The following is a 27205-nucleotide window of genomic DNA, read 5'->3' as shown; positions in this document are numbered from 1 at the left end:
CAGTGGCTTGTCTGGGATGTACCAAGCTACTTGGTGACCTTTTAATGCCTGAATTTTCTTGTGCAAAGTGTTTTCTCACCTCAAAGGGTTGCAAGGAGAATAAACCAGCACAGTTTGAGAAATGCCCAGATGCCATCAGCACCAGGGAAGTGGTTTTGGAACTGCTGCCAGCCCAGGAGTCCTTTCATGGAATGTGATTCTGCCATGCCTGGCACAGGGATGGTACTGGCCTCAGGGAGGCAAGAAACACACAGGGATTGTGGGCAGCTGCCTCTGTTATTTGGACACATTTCTCTTGCACTGTGAGGATCTGTGAGTGCAGCTGTGACTGTCTGAGTGTTCCCCTCACCTGTGTTACTCATTTCCAGCAGTGATTTTGTGTTTCCATGAGTAACTTTATACCAGCTTGGCTTCTACATCTTTGTTTTTTACACAAGGAATAAAGGGAGGGGAGGGCTCCTTTGCCATGGGGGTTAAATATTCCCAGCAACCACCAGATTGCTCCCTATCCCACCATCTGTCTGAGAGGGTTTAGCTCTGCTGGCAGGGCCAGGTGAGCCACAGAAGAATCTGGAGCTGCCAAGGCTCCTTCCTCAAGCACAGAGCTCCTCTTCCCATCTCCATGGAGCTGAGCTTCTGTTTGTGTCCCCAATGCTCACCAAGAACTGCAGGAGCTGGGCTTTTCTCTTCTTCCCTCTCTCCAGGATTTCTGTGGAGACCTCTGTGGAGCCTGGTGAAATAACAGGAAATGCTTCTGACCATTCCCAGGAGTTTATGACCAAGGAAAACCAAACAAGTTCCTTAGCCTAATAAATGTCTTGGGTCGCTTTTCACTGGATGGAGCAAATAAAGGGCATTAGTGGAGAAAAAGGAGGGTATTTTCCTTTCTGTCAGGTTGATGCTACCTGAGCAGGCCTGGAGTATAAGGACAAGACCATAAAGCTGATACTTGTATACAGAAGTCTCCCCTTCAAAAAATCAAGGTGAAATCAGTAGAGTTTCTTGAGTTTCTTACCAATTTAAGCAAGAATCTGAGTCTGAATGAACTGTGGGTTTTGCAGAGTGACAACTAGGAAAAGGAATTGTGTTCTCACATTATTTCTGCACTCCTGAGATTAAATATGTGTTTGAAGGAGACATTGTAGTCTCCTTCTTAGGAGATACTCAAAAGCTGTCTGGACACAATCTTGAGTAACATGCCCTGCCTGAGCAGGGAGTTTGGGCTAGATGGTCTCCCTTCAGACATTGCTCATTCTGGCAAAATCACAGGTCACATTCATCCCTAAGTTCAAGTATTTGTTCTTGAAAATCATGTCCCAGGTCAGTCACAAACTATTGAGCCTGAGTGGTGGTAGCTTAGGTAGAAAAGAAAGTTATTTCCACCCACAGAGAAGTTATAACAGAGGTTTACTGTTTTGATGATGGAAGAGGTGAAGATGTACAAGCAAATGGGTCCTTTCTGACCTTTGGAAAATATTTGAATCCACAAATTTCCCCTGGCCTGAGCGAAGCCCTCACTGAACTTAGGAAGAGCTGGAGCACACAGAAGTTGGCTGCAGCACATCTTGCAGTAAGTAGATTTAGTAAGAACAGCATGAAAGGGAAATGTTTGCTGATCAAATATGACCTAGGTGTAGAGAGCTCTCCAGCAGGGGAGTAGTTCAGCTGCCTCCCTAACCAGGTGATCCTTTTACTTAAAACCATATCAGTGGGCTTCTACTCCCTCCCAGAATGTATTTGGAGTCAGCTTGAGAAACAATAGGTTTGCTAGCATGGGTTCTTTTAAGCTAACTAAAGGCATATGCAAAGGCATGCCTTCCTTTACAAGGTATTTAGTGACAGGATCTACTAAATTCAGCAGAGGAATTCTCTTGGGGAGTCTGTATTTCCACAACAAGAATTTCTCCTCCTTTTCCCACCTCTAGACAACTGGTTTTTGTCATTCCTTTGCCTCTGCTGGCACTGTTGCTTTATTCTTTACTAATACAGTGTTTTCCAACAGTAATAACCCAGGGTAGACCAACAGATTCAAAATCATTGTGTTTGCTTTTCTTTTGAGTCCTTATCAAGGCTAGGAACTTTTCTATTAAGGTGCCTTCATATTTAATTACTCCTTTCCCCCTTGTAAATGCTTCCCTGATTTATTCCTCTTTATTCACAAGTGAGAATTCCCCACTGCCCATTTCCTGGTGCCTCTCCATCCCCTCTCTTGCAGCAAGGAGGGAATCAAGGCACACAGAAATGGTCTTGCAGCATCAGCACAGCAAGAGGCTCAGTGAGTCAGCCTTGGGTCATGACCAGCAGCACCAGTCTGGCTAAAGGGATCTCTGAGTGGGAGGGATTTGCACAGCCTTGAGCACATGCCCAGACACCAGCAGCCCACCAGCTCTGAGCTCCAAACCATGTCCTGGAAAAAAGGCTGGATCCTGTATTCTAAATGTAAGGGCAGGGGAAGTATCAGTTGCAGGTAAAGAAGATTGATAAAAGAGCTTGGTTTGTTCCTTTGAACATCATGATGAAGTTCAGGGCATGGATAGAAAGATGTGTGTGCTTTTGATCTCAGCTTCATAAAATTCTGCAGGAATTTTATGCCCCTTCAGGAACTTCTCTGAATGCTGCTCAGCTCCTGGGGCCCTTGGGCCATTGCATCCATTTAATGGAAAAGAGCACAGGGAGTACAATGAATGAATGCAGATTCACTCTGAATGTATAGAATCTTGCACATTTTCCCCCTATTATAAGGACCTCCCCATCTCCCAGGTTCCCTGACAACAGCCCACAAAAAGCCCACCACCTCAAAAGAGATAGCAGCTCTCTTTCCAGGCCAGGGAAAAGCAGCCTTTACCCATGTACCTTCATTTTCAGGATGAAATATGATGAGAGAAAGGTCTCATAGTCTTCTTTCTCTTGGTCATTGAGTGTCACTTGGTTCATGGGGAAGAAGGTCAGTGGCTTGAAGCAGCACAGTGTGGTCACAGGCCCAGGGCAGTGCCTGTCCCCTGTGCTGGGAACTCAAATCCTGTACCCAGTTTTGGGCCCCTCATGACAAGAAAGACATTTAGGGGCTGGAGTGTGTCCAGGGAAGGGAATGGAACCAGGGAAGGGCCCCAGGAGCAGCTCAGGGAGCTGGAAAGGGGCTCAGCCTGGAGAAAAGGAGGCTCAGGGGGGCCCTTGTGGCTCTGCACAACTCCCTGACAGGAGGGGGTCAGGCTCTGCTCCCAGGGAACTAGGACAGGAGGAGAGGGAATGGCCTCAAGTTGTGCCAGGGGAGGTTCAGGCTGCAGATGAGGAAAAATTTCTTAGTTGGAAAGTTGTTTCTGTAGCTCAGGGAACAGCAGGAGATCCATTATCCATTATCATGAACTATGGATGCCATTCCATGCCACCCACAAGTGCAGAGCTGCAAAGCCTGGCACTGAGCTTAGAGGAATCCCAAAGAAAGCACAGATTTGTGTCTGAGCTCCCTGTGAGGGTGCAGGTGGAGGGGGTCTTGCTTTTGGTGTTATGCAGTGTTGGATGCACAGCTCCTGCTGCACCAGGGCCTGTAGTCAGTGTTACTTGCACAGCCTCAGCCTCTGGAGGAGAGGAGAAGCAGGAATGGTGGGCTTATTCCTTTCCCTCTGCATTTTCCCCGTTTTCCTTCTTTTTTTCTCTCCTTAACCTTGGAGAAGGTCTAGAGAAGTGAGCCAGTGGGACCAATCTCCCTTAGGAGACTTTCAGTGAGCATGCCCACCTTAACAGGCTACAAAGCCCCAGCTGCTGGCATGAGAGGTTGGTGGTGGGATGCCAGGCCTTGGGCATATCAGAATCCAGGTGAACTGACTGGGGCACTGTCTTGCTCCAGTGAGAAAAATCCATGGATGTCTAGCATAGTGGAAAATTACAGAGAGTAAACAAAAAATGTCAGAAGGGACAGAAACCTCTCTGATGCAGGGCCAGGAGAACTCAAGGTTTGGAGGAAGCTGTGCTGGTGATTCAGGGGGTGATATCCTTCCCTTTGAGTCAGTGCTGAGCCCACGCCTGCCCATGACCACATCTGAAATCCGGCTGCTCCGGCAGCGCCGTGCCCGCCGGCGCTGGGCTGCAGGGCTGGCTGCTGGCTGCATTTTTCTTGGAAAACTCCCATCCAGGAAGAGTTCAGCCCTGACCAAGGTAGCTGATGAAAGCTGGCAAAATCACAGCAAAGGCTTTGTAGCTTTGCTTGAGCAAGAAGAGAAGTTCAGACGTATTAGATCAGATTCTCTGTCAGTAAAACTCAGCGTGGCTCTGGTTGGATTGCAGCTGCAAATATCAATGGCCCAGCTTTGCTGAGTGAATGGGACAGAGAAGCAGGGCTGTTACTCCCAATAGCTGCAAAAAAGGTCCCTGGTACTTCCAGGACCAACAAATAAGGGTTGGTTCCTGCAGCAAGGCTTTAATGTTCCCTTACAGATGAAGAACTCCTTAAAAAAGCAGCTGATGTGGGAATGTGTGAGAGCGATAGCGCCTGAGGAAACACATTTAATAATAACATTCCATCCTTCCTTGATATGGAATGGTAAAATGGCAAACAGCTGAGGAGTTTTTTTCCATAAAAAGTGAATACACCAAAAAATATCGGGGCTGGTTCTGCTAATTAATGCTTTATAAAGCAGTGGGTTGATGGAGATGTAGCTCAATGGATGTCTGTGGTGTGGAAGATAAATTTTGTTTAAGTGTTTTCCTGGATTAGTTTCAGATTGTGGAAGCCATAAGAAATTCTGGAGCTGTAATAGCACTTAAACCTGTCTTATTCCATGTCAGCCAGAGCTCCTACAATAAAGGGGCTTATACAATTGTTGGCTTGCCTAGCTGCAGCTTAAATAAAACCCTTGAACTTGGTAGCATTACCTTTGGGTGGCACTTGACTTCAGTCAGATACTCATGTACGTGTGGATTTGCATAGAAATGAGGGGAAGGAAGGAGAGGGAGGCAGAGGGGGAATTAATACTGCCTTTGGATCATAATTTACTTCCTCCTGCATGACCAGAGCCCCTTGGTGACACCTGAGCAGAGTCTGCAGTGCTAGTTTGCACTGAGCCACTCTGTAAACACTTCCCAGAGCTAATGATCCTTGGCTGAGGAGCAGGGACCCCTTCTGCAGAGTCCCAGGCTGAATTCAGAGTGAATTCTCCGCCGCTGAAGTGACGAGAAGCAGCTTCACAGACTCATCCAGCCACTGAATTTGCAAAGCCACAGTGACAGATGTGGTGATGGTCAGAGAGGTTCAGCTATACACATGCTGAAATGGAGAATAGTTTGCTCTTTCTCTGCTGACAGCTTTTGACAGAAACCATTTCTCTTATTCCCAGATCCACCCGTGAATGTTATGAGCTCAGAAATGAGGCCTGCAGCCAAACCATTCTTGGTATTGGTTTTGCTAAAGCAAACAAAAAACAAGTGATGAGGTCTGTTCATCTGTTTTAACCCATTTCTAATTATAGCTGTTTTCTCAACCCAATCAATTCCTTCTGTTGCTCTGGTGGGATCACTTAGGTGGTCAGCAGGAGCCAATGACTCTGGCTGAGCCAAAATCCAAGGAACCTGCATTTCTCTCTGTGTTGTGAAGCAGTGATGGTTCCCAGCTGGACAGTAGCAGTGGGATCAGGGGCTCAAACTCCTTCCTTAGTGCCCATCACTGTGTCAGCACCTTTGCTAAGCTGGTCAGAATCAGAGAATCACAGAATGGTTTGGATTGGAAGGGACATTAAAGACCATCCAGTGCCACCCCCTGCCATGGGAGGGGACACCTTCCAGCAGCCCAGGTTGCTCCAAGCCCCATCCAACCTGGCCTTGGACACTTCCACGGATGGGGCAGCCACAGCTTCTGTGGGCACCCTGTGCCAAGGCCTCCCCACCCTCACGGGGGAGAATTTCTTCTCAATATCCCTCCTAACCCTGCCCTCTGGCAGCCCTCTGGCAGTGGGAAGCCATTCCCCCTTGTCCTGTCACTCCAGACCCTTGCAAATGTTCTCTCTCCATCTTTCTTGTCTCCTTCAGGTACTCTAGGGACAGGACTGAGTAATACAGGAGAGGGAGAAAGATCCCTGCTGGAGGAGCAGGCAGAGGAGTAAGGGCACTCCCAAATGCAGGGAGAGCAGCTCACCTTGCAGGTACAGCACGTGAGTCCTGCCATGCTCACTGAGGGGGATTTTATGGACAGATGGAAAGCATTGTCTGCAAGCTGCTGTCCACAGCTTCCCTGTGAGTCAGTGCAGAGGCAGCTGGATAATCCAAGTCTTTTGGGAAGCTGGGCTACTTATTCTGGTAATACTGAAACTGCAGGAGGGAAAAATTCAGTGGAAGGGAAAGGATGAGAGTTTTAACTTGCTGGTGGTGATTTTTGGTAATAATTACTTATAATTATGACATATTTTCATTCAATCTAGTCAAAACATCAGAAAAAAGAAAAAAGTTCAAATATTTGCATGGATTGAATGAACAGTTTTTGGCTAAATGGTTCAGATTTTCTAGCATTGACTGAAAGCAAAAATCAGACTTGCAAAAATCAAGCATTCTTTTGGCTTCATCCTTTAATGACAAAGATATTGTGAGAATAATACCTGACCAGGTCTATTTTCATGTTAATGCCCTCTGCAGCAGCTCTTTCTGTTGCTTCCCCTGAAGTTAAAAATTAAGTTTCTGGGCAGGATCCTACTTTTGTGGGCAGAGACAACCTGATCCTTGTAACTTGCTTGAGCCCAACAGCCAATTCCACCATAAATAATTTCCAGAAATGTGTGTAGTTTGTTTGGCTTCTGTGAAGTATTTTTTGTTTGGGTTGTACTTTTTTTTTCTCCTGAAAACATCCTTTTTTTTTTCCCCTTAGTAATTATGTTATAAGCATTTAACTGGGTAAGCAATGCCAACAAAAACCCTTCTAAAAATCTCCATTTTCATGGTCATCCTGCTGGCAGGGCTTAATGACTCATGTGAATCCGTGTTCCCAGTGGGATGCCTCTAGGAAAGATGGAGGAAATGAGCTCCCTTGGGACTCCTGGGGGGTGAAGGAGGCTGCAGGGAGCTGGGCAGAGCTGAGGGACCCTGGTGGTGCTCCAGCTGTTGGGCACATCTGCACTGCAGTGCTCTCTGCTCGCCTTCCCCGCGCCGCTGCCGCCCGCTGCCTTGAGTTTGCGTTGGCAGGAATGAGCTGGAGTCTCTCTCTGAAGGACATGCCACCACAGGGCCTCAGGACACCAAAATGCCTGTGGTCCCTCACTCCCTTCCAGTAACACATTCTAGTTTGTGAGGGATTTGGCATTTCATGTCACTGCCTTGTTTTGTTAGGTCTGCCTAAAGGTTGTGGTGAGTGTGGAAAGGATGTGCTGCAGATTTTAACTGGGCTAAGCACCTCTGCTGGGCTTCTCTGGGATTTGTGGGGAGTGATCTCAGTGGCCCAGCTGCTCTCCAGTCCAGGGGAGATAAATGACATCCACATCCCATTCTCAAAGCAGCATCAAGGGAGTGATTTATTGAGTGCAGCCTCCTTCAAGAATGATGACGTTCACACAAAGAGTCAGCGAGAAGCTCAAATGCAGGATTGGGGTCTCAGTTTGTGAAGCACAGGAATTCTTCAGGCAAGGAGATGGCTTATGCTGTCAGTGTGTTACAAGGGGTAGCAGATGAAGCCAGCCAGATGCAGAAGCCCAGTTAACAGTGGGAGCATGACTAACATGTCTGCCATCAGCAAGCTGCCATCATTTGTTCCTGTCAGAGCTGAGGCAGCTGCACAGAGGAGGGAGTTATGTCATCCTTCACATCCTTATCCCACTGGGGAGATGGGAAGGATCCCCTGGGAGACAAAGGTTCTCACAATGTCAGGTCACTCTTAGTTATAGGATGGCCCAAGAAGCTTCTGTAAGTTATTTTAATAAAATATCTTCAGGTCCTGTGGTGATCAACCTCACTGTTCAGGGTTATCTTTTCTATCAACAGCATGCCTGGCCTCTGCTTGCCATTTATCCACTGTGTGTCAATTTAACTCACATTTCAAAAAGAAAAAATTCTTCCTCCCTTCCTTCCCCAAATACGTCCCCAAAGAGAAGCAGAGTGACTCTTCCTTTAATATGAGACATCTGGTCTCTGGGATCTACAGCAAAATCAAAGAAAGCATGAAAAAAATAGGGTGGAAAAACATCCCAGCTTTTATTATCATGTCCCACAGAAATGCCTCCCACAGAGCTGCATGAGAAAAGTGAGACAAGAGCTGATAAACAGCCCACAGCCCAGCAATTCATGCCCTCCATTTCCCTTTTGCCTTACAATATTCCTTGCACCTCCCCAAACCATCATCTGCTTAGCTAAGGTGGAAGATTGGTTTTCATCCTGTGCTAAGGATCCTTCAGTGATAACTCAGGAAACTTTGCACCATGTATAGTTGATCAGAAGTGCTGTGGCCTACCAGCTCTTTGGCCAAAGATCCAGACTTCTAAAAAAGTAAATGTTGCTTGTTCAACCAAAAGATTGTGAACTATGAACAAATATCCATGGAAAACTTTTACCTTTAAGATGAGCACTGGAGAAATCTAGAAGCACTTCTGGTTTGCAGCCCAAACCACTTCAGTTTTTTTCTCTGGAAACAATGCTGTGCTAATTCATGGGAACTCTAGCACACTTGCTCTCTAGCACCAAGCACATTCCCTGGATGCCTTCCCATCGTGTCTTGTCTTGGGGTAGGATGCAGACATTTCCCTGCATGCAGTGATTTCAGTTGTAGCTGAAGCAGCCAAGTTTACAGATTTCTGGCCCAAGGTCTGAATGCTCACTGGGCCTGTTGCAGAAACCACAGGTAAGCAGTGAGGCACTCAGGATGATTTCACTTTCTGCTGCCTTCCGGTGCTATTCATTCCCCAGCTCAGATCTGCAGCAATGGGCTCATCATGAGAAGAATAATGGAGAGAATGTGACTCTCAGTCACTTTGTGAATCCCTGCATCGTGAGTTGGCTTGGCATTCATCCTGACTCTTAGCATAAATTACAGCAGCCAGAGGCTGGGTTTAAATTTGTACCAAAGATGGCCAGGGCCTGACTCCAGGACTTAAACCAGACTCCTACACTCAAACCAGGTGTGAGGCCCCAAGAGTTACAGAAACTTTTCCTATTCTAGCAGAAAAACGTGTCCATCCTGCCTGGGTGAGAATTATTGTCACTCAAACCAAGCCTGGCCTCAGCTGGGTGTCAAAGTACAGGGTGCTGGGTTTGTCTTGGAAAGGTTATTTCAGTGTTTAAAGGGGCAGGAATTGGTCCCTTGTCCTCAGCTGGGAAAGGTGGATAATTGAAAATTCTCATCTGTACTTCAGTAACTCAGAGGGTTAAATATAATGTGAAGTTAAACATAGCAGAGTCAGACCTAAATACGAGTCTGAACTTCAGGTCCTGGTGCAGACAAACGAAAATGAGGGTGAGAACAGATCTGCATGGCTTCGACTGATCACTGACAGGAAATGAAAAACACAGGAATGCCTTCTTTAGTAATTTCAGGGGGCAGAGGATGGATATTCATCATGAGATGGGGAGAAAAAAAGGAAAAACTTCTGGTGCAGGGATCCTCTGCTGGACTCTGGACTATGATAAGGTTCTGAGGGGCTAAAAGCTCTAGGAGCTGACTGGAGCAGCTGAGCAATCTGAGCAGTGGAAGCACTGGCAGCACAACAGCAAGACCCATGTCAGGGTGAGAGACAAGTTACTACTGGAATCAGAAGCCCTGGGAAGGGCTGGTTTTGTACCATGTTATTTTAACTTCTAACGTGCCCTGCTGCAAAAAGCAGTGGTTATGATCCAAACCTCCAGCTCTTTCCAACAGTTACCATAGCTCAGAGGCAGCAGTTGGAGAAAGGAAGGATAACCCCACTGGGTTGGGTGGAGTCATGTGGATTTGTGAGACCCTAATTAATACTTTTCCCATGCACAGTGGTTCCAAATATTCTGCTAGGCCAGAGTGACCCAGAGTGGGTCACCTTCAAGACACCATCCTTCACTTGCACATGTTAAAAACGAGCCATGCTGAGTACAGGGAAGGGCTCCTTCCTCAGGAAAGTTTGGGATCCACTCAGCAGTAGCACTGGCAACAAGCAGACAGCAAGGAGGATGTGCTTGCCCTCAGTTAAGTTTGCAGTACTGGGAAGGATGGTGAGGAACATTGCAGAAACTTAGGAGGTATCTGCTGAGTGTTCACCCATGCCTGAGCTAGGTAATCACTCTGAATTTCACAGCTTCTCAGAGAGTCAGGATACCTCACAACTATCAGTTCTGGTGGATCAGAAGTAACTTGGGGCTGTTCTCAACATGACTGTTTGGTGGGTCCCCATCAACTGTAATGCAATTCTTGACATGGAAAGCCAGAAACAAGAGAAGCTTGCTTATTTAGACCCAAAACCTGGAACTGAAAGACTTGCCAGCCTAGAGGGATGTCACGGTCCATCCTGCATCCAGGAGAGGCCAGAGGTAGGCATGGAAGCCTCCAAGGCTATTTTGGCAGTGGCTGTCACCAGCTCTAAGCTGGTGCCTCTTCTCTGGTGTTGGTGAAGACCTGTGGCTTCCATCTGGTGGAACTGGGGCTCTCAGCCTCCTGTGCAGGCCAAGCCTGTGTATAACTCCTTTCCCTGATTGCAAATTGAAAAGGGAATGTGATTCACTGGATCTTGAACTGGGGCTCTCAGCCTCCTGTGCAGGACAAGCCTGTGTATAACTCCTTTCCCTGATTGCAAATTGAAAAGGGAACGTGATTCACTGGATCTTGAACTGGGGCTCTCAGCCTCCTGTGCAGGACAAGCCTGTGTATAACTCCTTTCCCTGATTGCAAATTGAAAAGGGAATGTGATTCACTGGATCTTGACGTGCTGAGGGACTTTCCGCTGATTTCAGCACCCAAAGCAGGAGGCAGGGCACACCCTGCCCAAGGAGGTCCTGCAGGGCACAGACAGGGCAGAGACAGGGCAGTGTGGCCACTCACTCCCTTTTCCACCACATTGCACTGGAAGCATAATCTTTGACCCTCTTAGAAACCTCTTGAACAGCTGATTGTACTTGGTGAGAGTTCCTCTCCTGAGTCTACTGCTCTGCCCCACAGGATAGTAAAGACAGGAGGAAACAATGGGTGTTTTCCCATGTGGTGTTTTTGGAAAGGTTTTATTATTTCTCCTGCTCTTCCAGTACAGATATGAGTCTGGATCAGAGCCAAACTTCCTTTTCTCCCTCTCTTTAATCACCCCCTCCCCATGAACTGCCATAGTCAGGAACTTCTCAGACATCAGTGACTCATCTTATGGGTCCTGCTCTGATTACAAATGTTATTTGCAGTTGTTCCTGGATTGCTGTAATGGAAAGATTTGGACATGCCCAATGCAGTGCTCTTCATACAAGAGCATGTAATATTTCCAAAGAGTAGTTGGTGTCCTTCCATTTAAATGGGAAATACAGAAAGAAGGGGGACCAGGATTGTGGCAACAAGGAGATGCCCAAAGCAAAATGTTTCTGGTAAGTATGACTCACAAGAGGCAAAATACTCCTTAACTGCTGGCCAGCTGAGCAAGAAGAGGGAAAGAAGATAAACAGGACAACACAACAGCATCTCTGCAAAGTTTCCAGTCCTCCTGCCCAGTCTCTGAACACTAGTTTCCAAATGTCTTTCCCTCTTTTACAGTTTACTGGCAAGGACAGCAGGTGCTTCAATAGGATCCTTTCATATTATATTTTCCAAGAAGGTATATTTTATTGGATTCTGTGGGATTAAAGCAAAATCCAAATAAAACTGAGAATAGTAACAGCTTTACTTGACTACAACTCTGGTAATGATATCCTGATTGCCTGTAAGTCTTTAGCAGCATCTGTCCTTCATTTTCTCTCCTAAACTACACACAAATATATTCACCTGAAACTTTTAACAGTCAGGGGTTGCAAGTCCAGATTAAGCCAGCAGTTCCTGGAGCTGGTTTCTTGTTTACCAGAGTGTGTTGTTGCTCAGGGCATCAGAGAAATGTGTAGAAAGCCCTTTATGAACCAGTTCTCAAGATATTCTGCTTCAGAAAAAGAGATTTCAGCCTGCAGTAGTTAAAGGTCAGCTCCAACCTGAATTATGCATTATAACTTTCTTGAGTGCCTCTGCTTGATTTAGATAACTCAGGATATAATTGTCATCCATCATTTCCTCCTATCCCTGCTAAGCTGCCAGGCTCCTGTTCCTCAGTGGCAGGGACTGGCTGTGCCCTGCAGGGGAAAATGGGCAGTTTCTCCCAGAAATGGGCATTAACTGCTAGAAATAAGTATATTTAGTGTTCAAGGGGAGCTGGGAGCAGTTCATTAATCCTGTGAGGGATGTTCCCAGTGCAGAGATGCCTGCAGAGGAAGATGAGGTTCATCCTACCTGTAGCTGTATCAGGATGCTTTGTGGAAAGCAGGGTAATGCTACAGTGGGAAAAAAATACTCTCTCTGCTGCTCCCAACAACAGAGAACAGCCTTTTCTCTCAAAAAACATGCATCCAGGTGTCTTTCTACCACCAGAAAAAAAAACATTTTCTGCTTGGTCTCCAATACTGGCAATATCAGAAACACTTTTTCCTTTCTTCTTTTTTCTTTCTTTTTTTTCCTCCCAGCATGACTGGGATAGCTCACAACATCTTAGAAATGTGGGTACCAAAAATATAAAGTTTTCTGAACTGTTCCTTAACACAGGGTGAGTTTTCCACTGCACTTTTAGCCTGAGATTGAACTCTGACTTCAGCCTCCCCACACAGCAAAGCCTCGTGGGGGTGGTTTGAGCCAAAGTGAGTTCAGCAGGGGGTATAGATAAGAAAAGGATTTTAACTGAAGTTAAAATCACCCACTCACAAGTACTGCTTGTTCCCACTTCTTCCCACACTCCACAGTCGTGTTACACTTTAGGATGTTCACCTATCCATCAGTGGAAAAGGGGTAGAAACTTTTATTTTATATTTATTTTCCTCAGTGTTGTAGATAATCAAAACACAAGGATATGGGACAGAAAGAAATTTTACTCAAAGTTCAAGTCAAATGGCAAATCATTCTGATAGATGTCATCATACTCGTGACATTAACTGATGTCTAAAAGTCAATGTAGAAATTCAAACTAAAACTGGGTAGAAGTTAGAAAAAAATTATGATTTGTTGTGGTTTACCTTGATACAATTTTTTCTTAGGGAACTTGGAATGTGGTTTCTAAGAAGAAAAACTTATCTGTAGGGATCTGCTCAGCAGAGATCAGATTGTGAGTGAATTTGGAAGGTTCATAGTCCAATATGAATTCCTGCAAAGAAAAACAATGCAGCACTTCTGATGGGCCCTGCAGACACATAACCCTAGAGCAGAACTGTAGGCTGTGCTCATTTTAATGGCTCCTCATCCTGTATATAGCCCAGAGGCAATAAATGAATGAATGAATGAATTAGCATAGCCTGAGGTTTTCTAAAATCTAAGCTAATGGGGCCAAAGCTCTCCCTAGGAAATATCCATGGTGCTCAGACATAAGTCAGAGGAAAAATGTGCAAATGTAGGATCTTCTGGGTCTGTGGGACTTTGGGCAGATTCCCCCATTTCCCTGGGCTGCAGCTCATCATGTAAATCATATTTAGTCCCTTTATTTTTTATTGTCCTCCAAGCAAATGGTTTTCCCTCTTTATAGTCCCCCCAGCCCGTTAACATCAGGTCACGAGGTGCTGTGCTAATAAAACTTGTAAATAAACAGTAATTTTTCCTGGAAACGTTTATAATGCTCAGTACATGCAAGGAATCATGGAAGGATACATAAAATAAACATTTTCTTTGTAGCTAGGGGAACTTTAGTGAAGCTAGCACTGTATTGACATTGATATCTCAACCATAATTTCCTTTTAAAGGAATACTTTCAAGCATCCCGTGGAGTGCAGTGGATTTCAAACATTTCAATATCTTTGAGGAACTGCAAAGATTAAAATGCACAGTTGTTGCTCTTTGCCTTGTGGCAGTATGAAAGATTTCAAATCGTGGCAAAAGCAAAATATCCTAAATATTAAAATTAATCTTAAACACCACAGCCCTGAAAATGTTGAAACCATCCTTTGCTGCAGCTGTGGTTTGATCCAGCAGAAAGGGATTGTTTGCAACCTCAGAAATTTATATTTTCTATTTCTCTTTCGCAAGAGCAGGGCATTGCCTTGTCTCATTCCTGCCTCAGTTATCTCATTTCTTGCTCTGAACTTGCATTGCTCAAGCTCCAGCCCCATTTGCTTCAGCAACAAAAGTTGCACAGATGAAGTAATACCAGGAACAATGCAACTAAAAGCCTAAAAAACGTTTTAAAAAGAAGGGGGGAAAAAAAAAAGCAAGGTGAGGGGAAAGAGACTTGGGAGAAGGTTCAGAGCAACTCTGTGACACTGAAAGTGAGAAAGCAGAAATGACAACGTTCCCCACAGAGCCAAGAAAGTTATAAAGAAAATTCTTTCTGCAGTTGAAGATTAGAGGAGACTACAGCAGTGTCTGTAGGAGACAGCTGGTATCATCAGGAGATTTACAGGAATTAATTGCACTGAAGCAAGTTATTGCTAGTGGAAGTTACAGGGATCATCAGTGGGGTTTGGGAGACTTTCCCACCATCAGTCTTGTATGTGCATGGTGTGCATTTTTCTGCTGACAGTTCAGGAACTACTAGGCTGGACCCAGCCTAGATTAAGCCTGTTCTGCAGAATTGAGCTTTAAAAGGGGCTGGCTTCAAGCTGAAGTATTGCTCTGGCTCCACCAGTGCCAGGCACAGCTCAGAACAGGGCACATGTCCTGGACAAATATGGGCTCGAGGGCAGATGGACTTTAAAAGCAAATTTGCTGTAGCTCAGAATGGTGAGCTGATGTCCTGTGACAAAATGGCATTTTCCAAGTGGTTAGAAGTAGGAGCAGGCACATTATAGTCTCCCTGAGGTTTGTTTTTCCCCTTGAAGCTGGAAATTCAGCCTGTCATACAGCTGAGCTCGTGGTCTTTGAGCTGACATGAATGAATATGTAGCACCTGCAGGCACACAGAAATGTTGTGATCAATGGTTTAGCTTGGGGAGAGAGCTGAAAGCAGCTGGAGCAGTGGTCAGAAAGGTGAGCTCAGTGCTGCTGCCATTGAGGAGTGTCCCTGCTGGGCATCATAGGAAAATCAGAAGTGTTTGTCCCTTGCAGTGCATCAAGCAGCCAAGCTTGTAGAAACACCTGGAATCCAGGCAGAGAAAGCACCAGGAAGCAGAGTTGCAAATGTCACCCTGACCACAGAACTGTGACTGTGTAGACCCACACAGCCCTGCTCCATGTGAGCTGTAACTGTCCAGCTTGGAGACACCAAAACCTTTCCATATTTCTCTCTGGCAGCCTTGAAACTGGGATGTGCAAAGTGGTGGTAAAAGATGATAACGAGGTTTGCTTTCATTTCATCCCATCCCATGGGATAGGGCAGGAAGCAGAGCCTGGCTGCCCAGGGGTTCCTGCCCAGGGGTTACTCCCAAACTGTGCAGCAGGCCAATAATCTGGCTATTCCCCAACTGCTTCTGGGTGTCTGACATCACTTTTTCCATGCTGAAATCCAGCAGTCTTACTCTTAGCAGAGATGCTTTTTCCCTTTTGTGCAGTCTTCTTCATGATGTAGAAAGGAGTAACCAGCATCAGGTTTTCTCTCCCTGCAGGGCAGAGGGAGGGAGCTTACATCTCACTGCACAGTTAGCAGCAAAACTGGAGTTTGGGGACTCTGTTCCCTTTCAGGGACTGCTTGTTTGGTGGACAGTGCAGTGTGTCTGACAAACATGAAACAGCATGTAGCCTCATTTCTAGCTTTGTCCAGAAAAAGAAATAATTCCATGAACTGTGGTACCCTGACTTCATCCCAGCTTTTGCTGTTGGTACAAAACACCAATTTGCTGCCCGAAAAAAAGCCTCTCTTGCAAAAAGGAGACATCAAGTATTTCAGTTGCATCTGAATGATGAAGTGTTATAACTCTTTACCAAAGCAAGCCTTCAAAGGCTTTAGCTGATCAGATAAACATTCCACAAACATTTCTGCTGGGGCTGCAAAATCTCTTGTCTCCAGTGTGCCTTTACCCCAGAGAAGAAATAAGGACAGCAGATGATGCTGAGGAGATGTCTGCAGCATTTCCTGATTGTGGCAGACAAAACGTCCATCAGGATTCCCCCTTCCTTCTCTTGGAATTAATGCTGATCTGACACAATGCTTTCTCTTTTCTTCCCCCTAATCTGCTATGGCCTTTTGAAATAAAAACTAAAATCAGAGCAGTCCAAGCTCCTTCCCTCCAGCAGATCAACACTCCTGCCCAGCTTGGCTCAGACTTACCGAGGGTGCCCTCGAGCTTCTCATCTGGGGTGTCAGTAAAGGTATTAAACAGAACTGCCCCAATACTGAGCCCTGCTGAGCTGTCACCAGCTGGGTGTAACTCTCTGGGCTCAGTCTTCCACACAGGTTTTTCCTCAGAGAACAGTGCACCCATCCAAGCCATGAGCTTTCCCAAAGGGAAAGAGCCACTGCAAATACCAGCTTTGTTTGTAGAGGAGTTGGGTCTCCAGGGGCCTCTCCTTAGCCCTGTCACATCTGCAAAGCTGCCTGGGAAACATCAGCAAATTGTGTGAGCAGCAGATCTCCCTGTAAACACAGCAAGCCAGCTTTGAAGCTCCCAAACTCTGGCTGCAGGCCCAGGAAAAACAGGTGAGCTCCTGCAATTCAGGAATCCCTCCAGTTGCCCATTCTCTTGATGGTTTTGTCACACCATGACTCTGAGGCTGGGAAGTGCCTGCTAAAATTCCCTCTAATTAAAGAGATCAGACCCTGGCAGGAAGCTGTGTGTGCTGGCCATTGTGTTGATGTGTGTGCTGAGGTTTAAGCCAACCTGAAAATCCAGGCTGCTGGTTTCCAAGCTAAAAGCTAAGGGGTCATAGTTATATTATTTACAAATGGTATCACTGCATGAAAAGCAGGGTTTATATACTGTGTGCACCTGAGGTTCAGAGGTTTGGTTCCTATTCCACATTTGGGCAGCAGAACTCTTTTGGAAGAGAATTTTGGAAGTTATTTTGCACTTAGGAGCTCAAAGAAAGAACTGGAGAGGAAGAGCTGGTAGCAGAGAGCTGATTGACACACCATGGAACTCGTGAGCCATCAAGATATTTGCATTTGGTTCACTAGCAAGGAGAAGGGAATATGCCAAGTAATGAGCCAGGGAGACAGGTGATTCTCTTGCTCAAGCAGCAGCAGGCCTGTGCAGGAGTCTTTCTGTTTTCTCTTTCCTTACACAGCCAGTCCACACGAGCTTTCAGTGTGGATGAACCTAGAGCAGGCCAAAGCATTTGCAAATTCTCATCCTGCAGAGTGCCAGCATTTTTGCAGGTCTGCATGTTTCCAACTCCCAGCTCTTCTTGCAGAACGTATCCATCCTACACCAGCATGTGATTTTAGCTCTGTTGTAGATGCTGATTGCTCTGGCAAGTCAGGCTGCTCACTTGAGTCAGGCTGGGAGATAAGATGTTGCAAGCATATTGAAACACAGGCTTTTCCCTTGGGATTTCAGCCATTCCCCAGGACTGACTCTCATAACAAAATGATATCTGGGATCAACTCTGGCCTCTAGATTATGGTCCTATGTCTGCAAACACTTTCACCAGTGTTTATCCCTGAGCAAGGGCTGGGCCCATCACTCTCAAGCTGTTTAACTTGAGGAGGCAGAGGGAGAGGAGTGGTCAGAGGGATGCAATTCCCTCAGCCTCACTGCCTACCAGAATGGCAGGAGACCAAGCTTCCAGTCTGCATCCAGCATGTCAGCAGGTGATGGAAAGCCTCAGCTGTGGGCTGGCCAGGCTTTGTCCCAGAGCATCAGAGGGGCCTGAGGAGCTGCACTGCACAGAACCTGTACTTGTGTGATGGGGCCTGTGGCCTTCTAACCACTGACTTCTTTTGGCCAGGGTTTTACCCACTGGCCTCACTTCAGTGAAGTAGTGAAGCCAGCACATACCCTTATTTGGCCTGCAGGTTCTCATTACTAATAATAACAATAATAATAATAATAATAATAATAATAGTAATAATAATATCTTAGTTAGGTGTCGCCACATTTCTCTTCACAGACAAAAGCAAGGCACAACTCTTCCCAAGAATATTTCTGGGTTTCACATTCTCTGAACCTCAGAGAAAGAAAATACAATTCTTATCTCATTTGCTGTGCCTGTGTTTGTGCAAAAGTAGGATGCAATGTGGAGATGGTTTACCCACAGTGATGGTGTTTTGTGTCCTTGGCCTGCCAGGGCCAGGTGTGTGTGTGTGTGTTGGGACTGTGGGCTGACAGTCATGGGATTCTGGGCAGTGTGTGCAGAGCTGAGTGCTTGGCAGATTCAGTTTAGATGTAATGTAATGTAGTGAAATATAATATAGAATAATATAATATAATAAAGTAATTTATTAGCCTTCTAATAAGATGGAGTCCTCCTCATCAATCTTCCCTGCCACTGGGGTCATCCTGATTTGATAGTAAGGAATTATTTATTACCAATGAAAATAATTCTTTTCTCCCTGAGTGTCATTACTTATTTCTGTTAAATAGATCAGATGATCCCTGACACCTATTTAATTTTAATAGCAGTAAGAGAAAAAGAGGATGGTGCAAACCTCTCCAAATAACAGGAATGTTCTTTCTCCTCTATTTGTCTATTCTGCATTTTCAGCAGGCAGTACAATGCAAAGGAGCCTGATAGGTTCAGGAGCACACATGACTTGGAAATGCAACTGCTTGCCTCTGAATCTCAGCGGAGGGTGCTGGTTGTAAATGTGTAATTGCAATTTCTGAAACAGGAAACAGATGTATTCTGTATTGCAACCCTCTGTGGTTTGGAATGGGGAGGTGGGAAGGGTGTGATGACCAAAGTCAGAGATATGCTGCAAAATAAAGGGTTATTAACTCAGAGATTAACAACATTGTCACTGCCACGCTTTCCTCTGTGGGCCTCAGTGTGCTTTGCAGGCAGCAGCTGATGAGCCATTGATGGTGAATCCTCTGCATCCAATTTGTGATAGGGATGTGAAAACTGTGATTCCAGCTCTCAGGGGCCCTGCACTAGGTAAAATCTGATGGCAGTGTGATACAGAACAAGGTGATGCCATGTAAAGTCATTTTTCTGTCTCAGAAATGTTCTAAAAATGCAGCTGGGTGAACTCAATGTTGGTAAACGTTGGGTTAGGAATTGTCTGGGTTCTGACAGACATAAAAGGAGGATGTCAGGCTAAATTCTACCTCATATAGTCGAGGTAATTTTATCAGAAAAGTGATTGTGTTAAATCAACACAAATGCAACAATAAAGATCTGCTTCCAGTTACCAAGAAACCCAGGCCTGCAGGACCTGGACCTGGAAAACAGGTGATGATGTGCAGTCTCTGCTTCCTGCAACTGGGCTCATAAAAGTAGTTTGTAGCCACCCAAGGAGAGCTGCTGAACTGCTCTCACTTCGAAATTGCTCCTGGGTGGCCTTGGGCTGGGCTTTGTCTGTGCTTTAAGGGTTAGCTGATCTAATTGCACTTCCTGGCCCTCCTGCTGGGGACAAAATTTCTCCTGGCAAAGGATCTGCAGCTGGAGCACACACTCAGGTGCACCACTGAGCACAGAGAGCTGCCAGGCTCAGCAGGTACCTGCAGCTGCCTTCTGTGTGCTGCCCACCCCTCTGCTCAAAGCCTGCCCAAACTGCAAAGTGACACAGGTGATGAAATGGAGGCCTTTAGCCTCTAAAGGGGACCTGATTGAAGCTGTACCTGCCTGGCTGTTTGCCTCATCCCTCTGGCAGAGGTGTCCTCTCCAGAGCCACACTGGCAGGAGACAGAATGTGCTCATGTCCCTTTCTGGGGTGGTGAGGCTGTGCTGTCCCTGCTGCCTGCCACGAGACCTGCTGCTCTGCTGGCCAAGGAAATGAGAGTAGACAGGAGAGGTGTGTCTGGATGAAGGCTTCTGGATCTCTCTGGAGCTCAGAGTGCAGCAGGAGCTGCCATTCTCCTGAGATAATGCCTCCACTGCACCAGGGTCTCCCAGCTGCCTCTGAGGACAGGGCTTAGCAGGCAATGCAGGAGCCTGAGCTCATCTTCAGGGACAAATACCATTGCTGAGAGACAGGAGCACCTGAATCCACCTCCTTTTTGAAATAACTCTGGCAACAGCAGGCTCAGAACTCAGGGGAGCCGTGTGCCAGCCCAAGCCTTCCTCCACGTGCACAGCTCTCTGCTTCTCACAGCATGGCCACTATTTCTGCTGAAAACTGTTCTCACTCACATCTGAGCTCTGTGGGATAGCAGGGACACAAATGGATCTCAACCTTATTTTTGACAGGCTAAATTTCTGACAGATTGGCACCTTTCCTTTCCTAGCAGTTCCCTGGACTTTGTTGAAATCCCCTGATTTGTTTCTGCTGTTACACTCAAATTTTCAAGTCTGCTCTGAAAAGCAAAGCCATGAGTGAGATGATGGGAAAAGTAAACAGAACTCTGCAAGGAAGAGATTTTACCTGGGCTTGGAACACAAGAACTTGACCTGACTTTGACTTCTGCAGCTCAGACAGCATGTGGGGAAAGTGAGGTCAGGCAGAGCTGAGTGGGCAGAGGTGGGCACCACCCGCTGCCAGCAGGCACAGACAGGGAAATTGACACATCAGGTTGTTTTCTTGCGTGGTGCCAGGCGCCAGAAAGTGGGGACTAGGTTGTTGTAACGTAGGATGGTGGGAACAGATGTGCTCTGTGCCCTGCCACGGCCAGCAGGGCTGCAATCAGCCACGGCTCGGGAGGGGTGGGAGCTGCCAGATGCCCCAGCACCAGAGCAGGGCAGCTGAGGTCACCAGGGTGGATTTCAGGGCTGGCTTGTGTTGAAACATGATGTGGTATTGCTGTGAGAATATGAAATACAGCCATACTTGGAGCATTTGTTGGGCTGTTGCTAGGCAAACGTTTCAAAAACAATCATATTTTGCAAACTAATTCCTTCGTTTTCTCCTTTTTTCTTTTTTTTCCCCAGAGGCCCTTAATATATTCTCCGTGGTTTTTATCATCATATCAACTCTTTACTGTTGCTGTGACTGAGCACTTATGAATTTCTCAACTTCACAAATCATTCATGAGTTAATTTTCCAAATATTCATCCAGCTATTTGATGCACCACATTTCAATACACGGCCACACTGATTCCTGAGGCACAGGAATTGTTTTTTCTGCATGAAGACAGGCTCAAGGAAATCACTTTTCACAGTTGTATTGCTGCTATGAATTTTGCTCTGTGTGGGGATTGGAAACCTTTATTTCTTAGACATTATTAAAGAAAGTGCAGTCTGTTCCTCACAGCAAAAGAATAAATAAAATGTAAGTGCTTTAAATTAAACACATTGGATCAAAGCTATTTACTTTATAAGATTACTCTGAGTGAATTTGAGCTACTTGTCAAATATCAGGATTATGGCCATGGAATGGTGGAAATAAAGCTGGATTCAGCCTTTCCCATGTGTGTCCCTTTGTGCTGTGACATGCCACTGCCCACACTGATCCTCTGTTTGCCACTCCTGCTCTCACGGATGATCTCCCTGGAGTCCTCCCAGGCTGGGCAGCAATGTGGGGCCAAGGCAATGAGAGACACTTCCATCTTCATTTTAGGCATCTACCTGCACAATTCTCAGCTGCCCTGAAGGACTTCTCTGGGATTACAGCCACGGAACTGTCCCTGGAGCTGTAAGCCCTGCGTGCTGACACTCAGATGGTGACACACTCTGCTGCATCCAGAGGCCTCATGGCATGTCACCAGCCCTCCCTGTCCAGTTTGTCCATCCCAGGAGAGATCAGAGGCATCTAACCAAGAGCTGGAGGTGAGATCACTACAGAGATCACTACATCCCAGAATAGTTTGGGTAGGAAGGGACCTCTAAAGGTCATTCAGTCCCATTCAGTGAGCAGGGACATTTTACACTTGATCAGGTTGCTGAGAGCTCTGTCCAGCCTGACCTTGGGCACTTGCAGGGATGGGGCAGCCACAGCTTCTCTGGGCAGCCTGTGCCAGGGCCTCAGCACTCTCATTGTTACCAACTTCTTCCTTACATCTAACCTAGGCTGACCCTCCTTCAGTGTAGAACCATCCCCCTTTGTCCCAGAGCAAGAGGCTCTGCTAAAATACCCATCTCCACTTCTCTTACAGGCCCCCTTTAGGAACTGAATGGCCATGGTGAGGTCTCCTTTTTCTTTTCCAGGCTGAAAATCCCCACTTGTCTCAGCCTTTCCTCATAGCAGAGCTGCTCCATCCCTGTGATCATCTCTGTGACCTCCTCTGGACTCTGCTGGGGAGCTCAGAAGTTGTCACCAACATGTTTTATGAAAAATACTTTCCTTAGGATTTTTCCTCCTGAGAAGCTGAGAGGCCTCAGGAACAAAATGTAAACTATAGTTATCTGCTGCTGTAGAATACAAGAGGTAGATCTGTGATTAGTCTCATTTAGTTGTTTCTCATTAATGGCCAATCCCAGTCCAGCTGTCCAGACTGTCTCAGTCAGAGACAAACCTTTGTTATTGATTCCTTTTCTATTCTTAGCCAGCCTTCTGCTGAAATCCTTTCTTCTATTCTTTTAGTATAGTTTTTAATATAATATATCTCATAAAATAATAAATCAGCCTTCTGAAACATGGAGTCAAGATTCTCATCTCTTCCCTCATCTGAAGACCCCTGTGAACATCATCACAAGAAGTGAATGCAGTGCTCCTGGTGGATCTCCAGCCTTACTCAGACCAGGAGCAAGGAGAAGGATGCACATCCCTTCCTGGGCTCCCCAGTATGACACTGGTGCTCACTGCTGGATGCTTAGCCACAAAAATTAGCAGCCAGTTTCTTGGTATGGACTCCTGCTGTGGATTTGATTTGATTTGATCAGTTTCAGCCCAGATTTGTATCTGTCAATCAGCATTTTCTGTGTCTGGTTTCTTGTCCTCTCTCCCACCATCCAGAGACAATCAGCTCATCTCCAAAGAGTGCATGGGGTACATTTGATGACTTTGCTCCATAAATTGCTTTCTATGTCTTGCTCCCAGTTTTCCCAGAGGACTTTGGGTGCATTTTATCTCCTCAAGGACCACAGAGAAATCCACACTGTCACACACACAAACACACACAGAGGAAAAAAAGGTGGTCTTGAATGAATTAGTCTTTGTAGCTCAGCTGGAAAATTATAATTTGAACCATTCCACTGGAGCAGTGAAATAATATATGCAAAGTGCCTGAGAGAAGCCCAGCTTGGAGGCTTCTAGTGGAAAAAGAAAGTTAGATAGACAAAAAAAAAACAAAAAAAAAAAAAAAAAAAAAAAAAAAAACTGGCATGAAGGAGAATGTCATGAGATCAGCCCAGAGAATATGCTGAGGAAGACAGAAAATGACTGAACAAATCTAAGTAATTTGGGTAGCAGTTTGCATTTATTAAGTTCTGGCTCATCAGAGGTACCAAATGAGGCGAGTGCACAAGTGCTGTGTTTATCAGAGCCGGCTCCTAACGAGCATCCTCCGACTTGAGGAGCTCCACTTAAGAGGCAGCCGGGGGTGGCGGGCGGTAATGAGGTGTGAGAGGAATGCGTGCTCAATTCAGCCCCTCTCTGGCTGACAATCAAGCCATTAGTCCCGCGAGAAATCCCCTACCATCGTGCAGCAAAGATAGGATACACCGCCTTGTCCAAGCAGCCTCAACCACGTGCTGCCTGCAGAGAGCCCAGACCCCAGCCCAGCTCTGCCCAGATGGCTCCAGGATGGAAGCAAAAGAGGGCTTGGTCACAAGATCTCACATTTTTTATAAGTTTTAGTCCATTTGTATACAGGAGTTAACTGTCCAATTAAAAGCTTCAAATTATGAAGTTGCATCCTCCTGGCTTGCTTGCCCACCCTTCTCTTCTCACTTTTGGGCCTGAAGTTTGGAGAGATTGTCCTTGAATCTCCAGCTAGAATAGGATTGTTTTGTCTTCACCACCCTGTGAAAAGACCCTAGTAACACTTCATATAAAGCTAAAAACTGCACACCAAAACAGAGCAGAAAAACTTAAAACCTAAGGTATCACTTCCATGGAGAAACCAGGATTCCTGGGGGTGCAGGATTTGCTGGTGATGTGAACCAGGCCTGTCTCTGCCTCCTTCCACACAGACTTGTTTCCTGCATTAGACTTCTGTTCTTCAAGTGCTTTGTCTGGACTAATCAGGCTGCTCCACACGAGGGGAGTGCTCTGATATTTAGCATGGAAATCCCAAGTGGCATTTTTATCCTTCTCACTGCACGCTCCGGCTGCAGCCGACAGCCATGAGCAGCACACTCGTTTGAAATCATCCCAGGAAAGGAAAATATAAACAAGCCAGGAGCAGCTCTCATATGCAGAGAGAGGCCATTTCTCCTTACATTCAGCTTTTTCCCATATCTCCCAAACAGAAAATTCACATATTCCCTCTTAAAACCCAGGGGATAGGAAAACAGGGATTTATCCTGGCTAGGGACTCATTTTGGATACCAGGATTTGAAACTCATCTTCAGTACCTCAGTGGGTGTGTCTCTGTTCTGTGGTTGTTGCCATTTTACAGAAAGAGTAGTTGACTCCTCCTTCATCTGCCTCTTGTACCAGGTTTATGAAATCCTGAGCTTTGAACACATTTTTCTCAGCATTTCGTTTCTGGTGAGGGCTTATCAATGTTTTTAAAGTAAAAGATGATTTTTGTCTTCTCTTAAGAGTTTTCTAAATTTATTTCAATGAGCCTAAAGTTATATGCACACATCCCTTAATCATTCCTATTATTCTTGCCTGTCTTTTCTTCTTTTCCATTTAAGTTTGGATTCATCAATAATATCCCTGTAATCTCACTAGTAATCCCTTTGCCAGAGATGCTCCTTCTCTGATGCACACAGCAACTACATCCAATTTATTATAGCTCTCTTGCCTTACTGTTTTATAAATCCATGTCTCGGAGGACAACCTTCACCCCAATCCCCGCTCTCAAATTGTATTCCTTGCACTGAATATCTGCAGTTTGGATCACTCTCCCTCCCTGGCACTCCCTATCCTGAACTGAATCTCGTTTCACTGTTTCCTGCTCATATTTCTGAGTGCTCAGTGCAACACGGATGTTGGCTGCATGTCTCACAGTCATTTCAGATGTGAATGTACTCACTGCTCTTGATTCTCAAGGAATTAATGATGTTGTTAAATAAAACCAGACACTGACTTTAATCTTTTTACTGCTCCCCTCAGCATCTCTGCTTTTCAATATGGAACAGCTACTATTTCTTCTTGTCCCATGGATCTTCCATCAGTGTTCTCTCTGGATGAAGGGCTTCCCATCTTCTCCACTCTAAATGTCTCTTGAGACATCGTGCTAAAGTTTTGATTCCTTTCACTGCAACATCACCCTCCAGTCATCCAGAACTATTTGTCCACATCCAAGCCAGGGCTGTGGTTTATTTGGTGCAATGAATTCTCTTCCTGTGTACGTGTGAATATGCAAAGGAAGCTAAAAATGACCATGCAGGCTTAGCACTCCTGCTGTTCCTCTCTCCTAGGACTGTTTGTCTCCTGAGCTATAATCTGCCCTCAAGGATACAGCTAATGCGGGTTCCTCCTTCCCACATAATCTCCTCTCTGTTTGTGGAGACAGCAAGAGACATGGGCTGCCCTGTTGGGTTGTGTCTCTCATCCACAGAGAGCAGGACAGGTTGATCTTGGCAGTGTTTCCCAGGACTTTGCTCAGACCACCTTGCAATGACTCAGGCTCCGGCCGTTCCCTCGGAGAGCTGATGTCCCAGCCAGGACTCAGCTCTGGCCCCTGGCTCCTTCTTTGCTCATCTCATCCCTTTCATCCAGGTGTCACATCCCATTTCCCTAACTTTCAACTTGACTGATGCCTCCAGCACCTCTGGGACGAGCTGTTTGCAGTTGCAGGCTTCCCAGCTCCTCAGAAAATACTTGTATTTAAAAGGTACTGTGTACCCATCATCTCCCTCAGGATGAATGAAAGCTGCTGAGTGCCTGGCACATCAATGGTCTGGTCTAGGGACTTCCATATGGACTTTGAGCTCTGAGCTCTAGTGCTGAAAGTTTAGTTGGGATGCAGGGCTGCAAAAGGATTCACTAAGGGAGTTGTCAGCATGCACACATCGAATCAGAGAGTCACAGAGTGGTTTGGGTTGGAAGGGACCTTAAAGCTTATCCAGTCTCACCCCCTGCCATGGGCCAGGGACACCTTCCACTATCCCAGGCTGCTCCAAGCCCCGTCCAACCTGGCCTTGGACACTGCCAGGGATGGGGTAGCCACAGCTTCTGTGTGCCAGGGCCTCCCCATCCTCACAGGGACCAATTTCTTGCTAATCTCTCATCTAAACCTCCTCTCTGTCAGTTTGATCATCTATTTGTCATTTCTATCTTGTACCAAGCTCAACCCAAAGGAGCAACTTTCTTTATCTCCACTTCTTCTGGCAGGTTAGAACCCACAGCCATTGCCACTGTACATTCAGTTCTCCCACAGGCAGCAAAGTGGGAACAGCTCTGGAGCAGACATTTATTCTGCAGTGGATATAGCCCAGGCACTTTGATATGTGGAGCAATACTGGAGCAGCAGTTTGGAGGTGGCACCTCTGCCCTTTTGTCAGTAACTGAAGCAGTGATGGCTTGTTCTGGCTTGTTCTGCTGCCCCAATTTATGTTTCTGTAGGAAGGGCTGTGGGATCTGTGGGCTGTGGCCATGCAAATATATCCATTTCTTTCTAAGGCAATTCTCACCTAATTCTCACAAGGTTTCAAAATGTATCATAATTCTGTTTGAAGGGAAGACCTTTGGGGTCAAAATCCTATTCCCATGAAAGTGAATGGGAAGGTTTTCATGGAATCCAGATCTGGCAAGTCATGAATGCAGATCTATCATGTTTCTTTCTCTTTCTTCATTAAGTTACAGTGATTTTTTTCTTTTTTTTTTTTTTTTCCTGGGAATCAGATTAGTGAATTCTCATTTGACTGAATACCTCTCAGAGGTATCTCAGTGAGACTGGAACATTTCCTGTGGCTGTTGTAGCCACTTCAATATCCTTCAAAGTGAATGTCACAGCCCTGAACTATTGAAACAGGCTTTTCTTTCACAGCAGCAGAGCAGCAAGCCAGCCTGGATAAGATGAGAGGGACACCATAAATATTACATAGGGTCT

Source organism: Haemorhous mexicanus, chromosome 26, assembly GCF_027477595.1.
Source record: "Haemorhous mexicanus isolate bHaeMex1 chromosome 26, bHaeMex1.pri, whole genome shotgun sequence".
NCBI lineage: Eukaryota > Metazoa > Chordata > Aves > Passeriformes > Fringillidae > Haemorhous > Haemorhous mexicanus.
The sequence above is the reverse complement of the archived record's forward strand: the minus strand, read 5'-3'. Positions refer to the sequence as shown.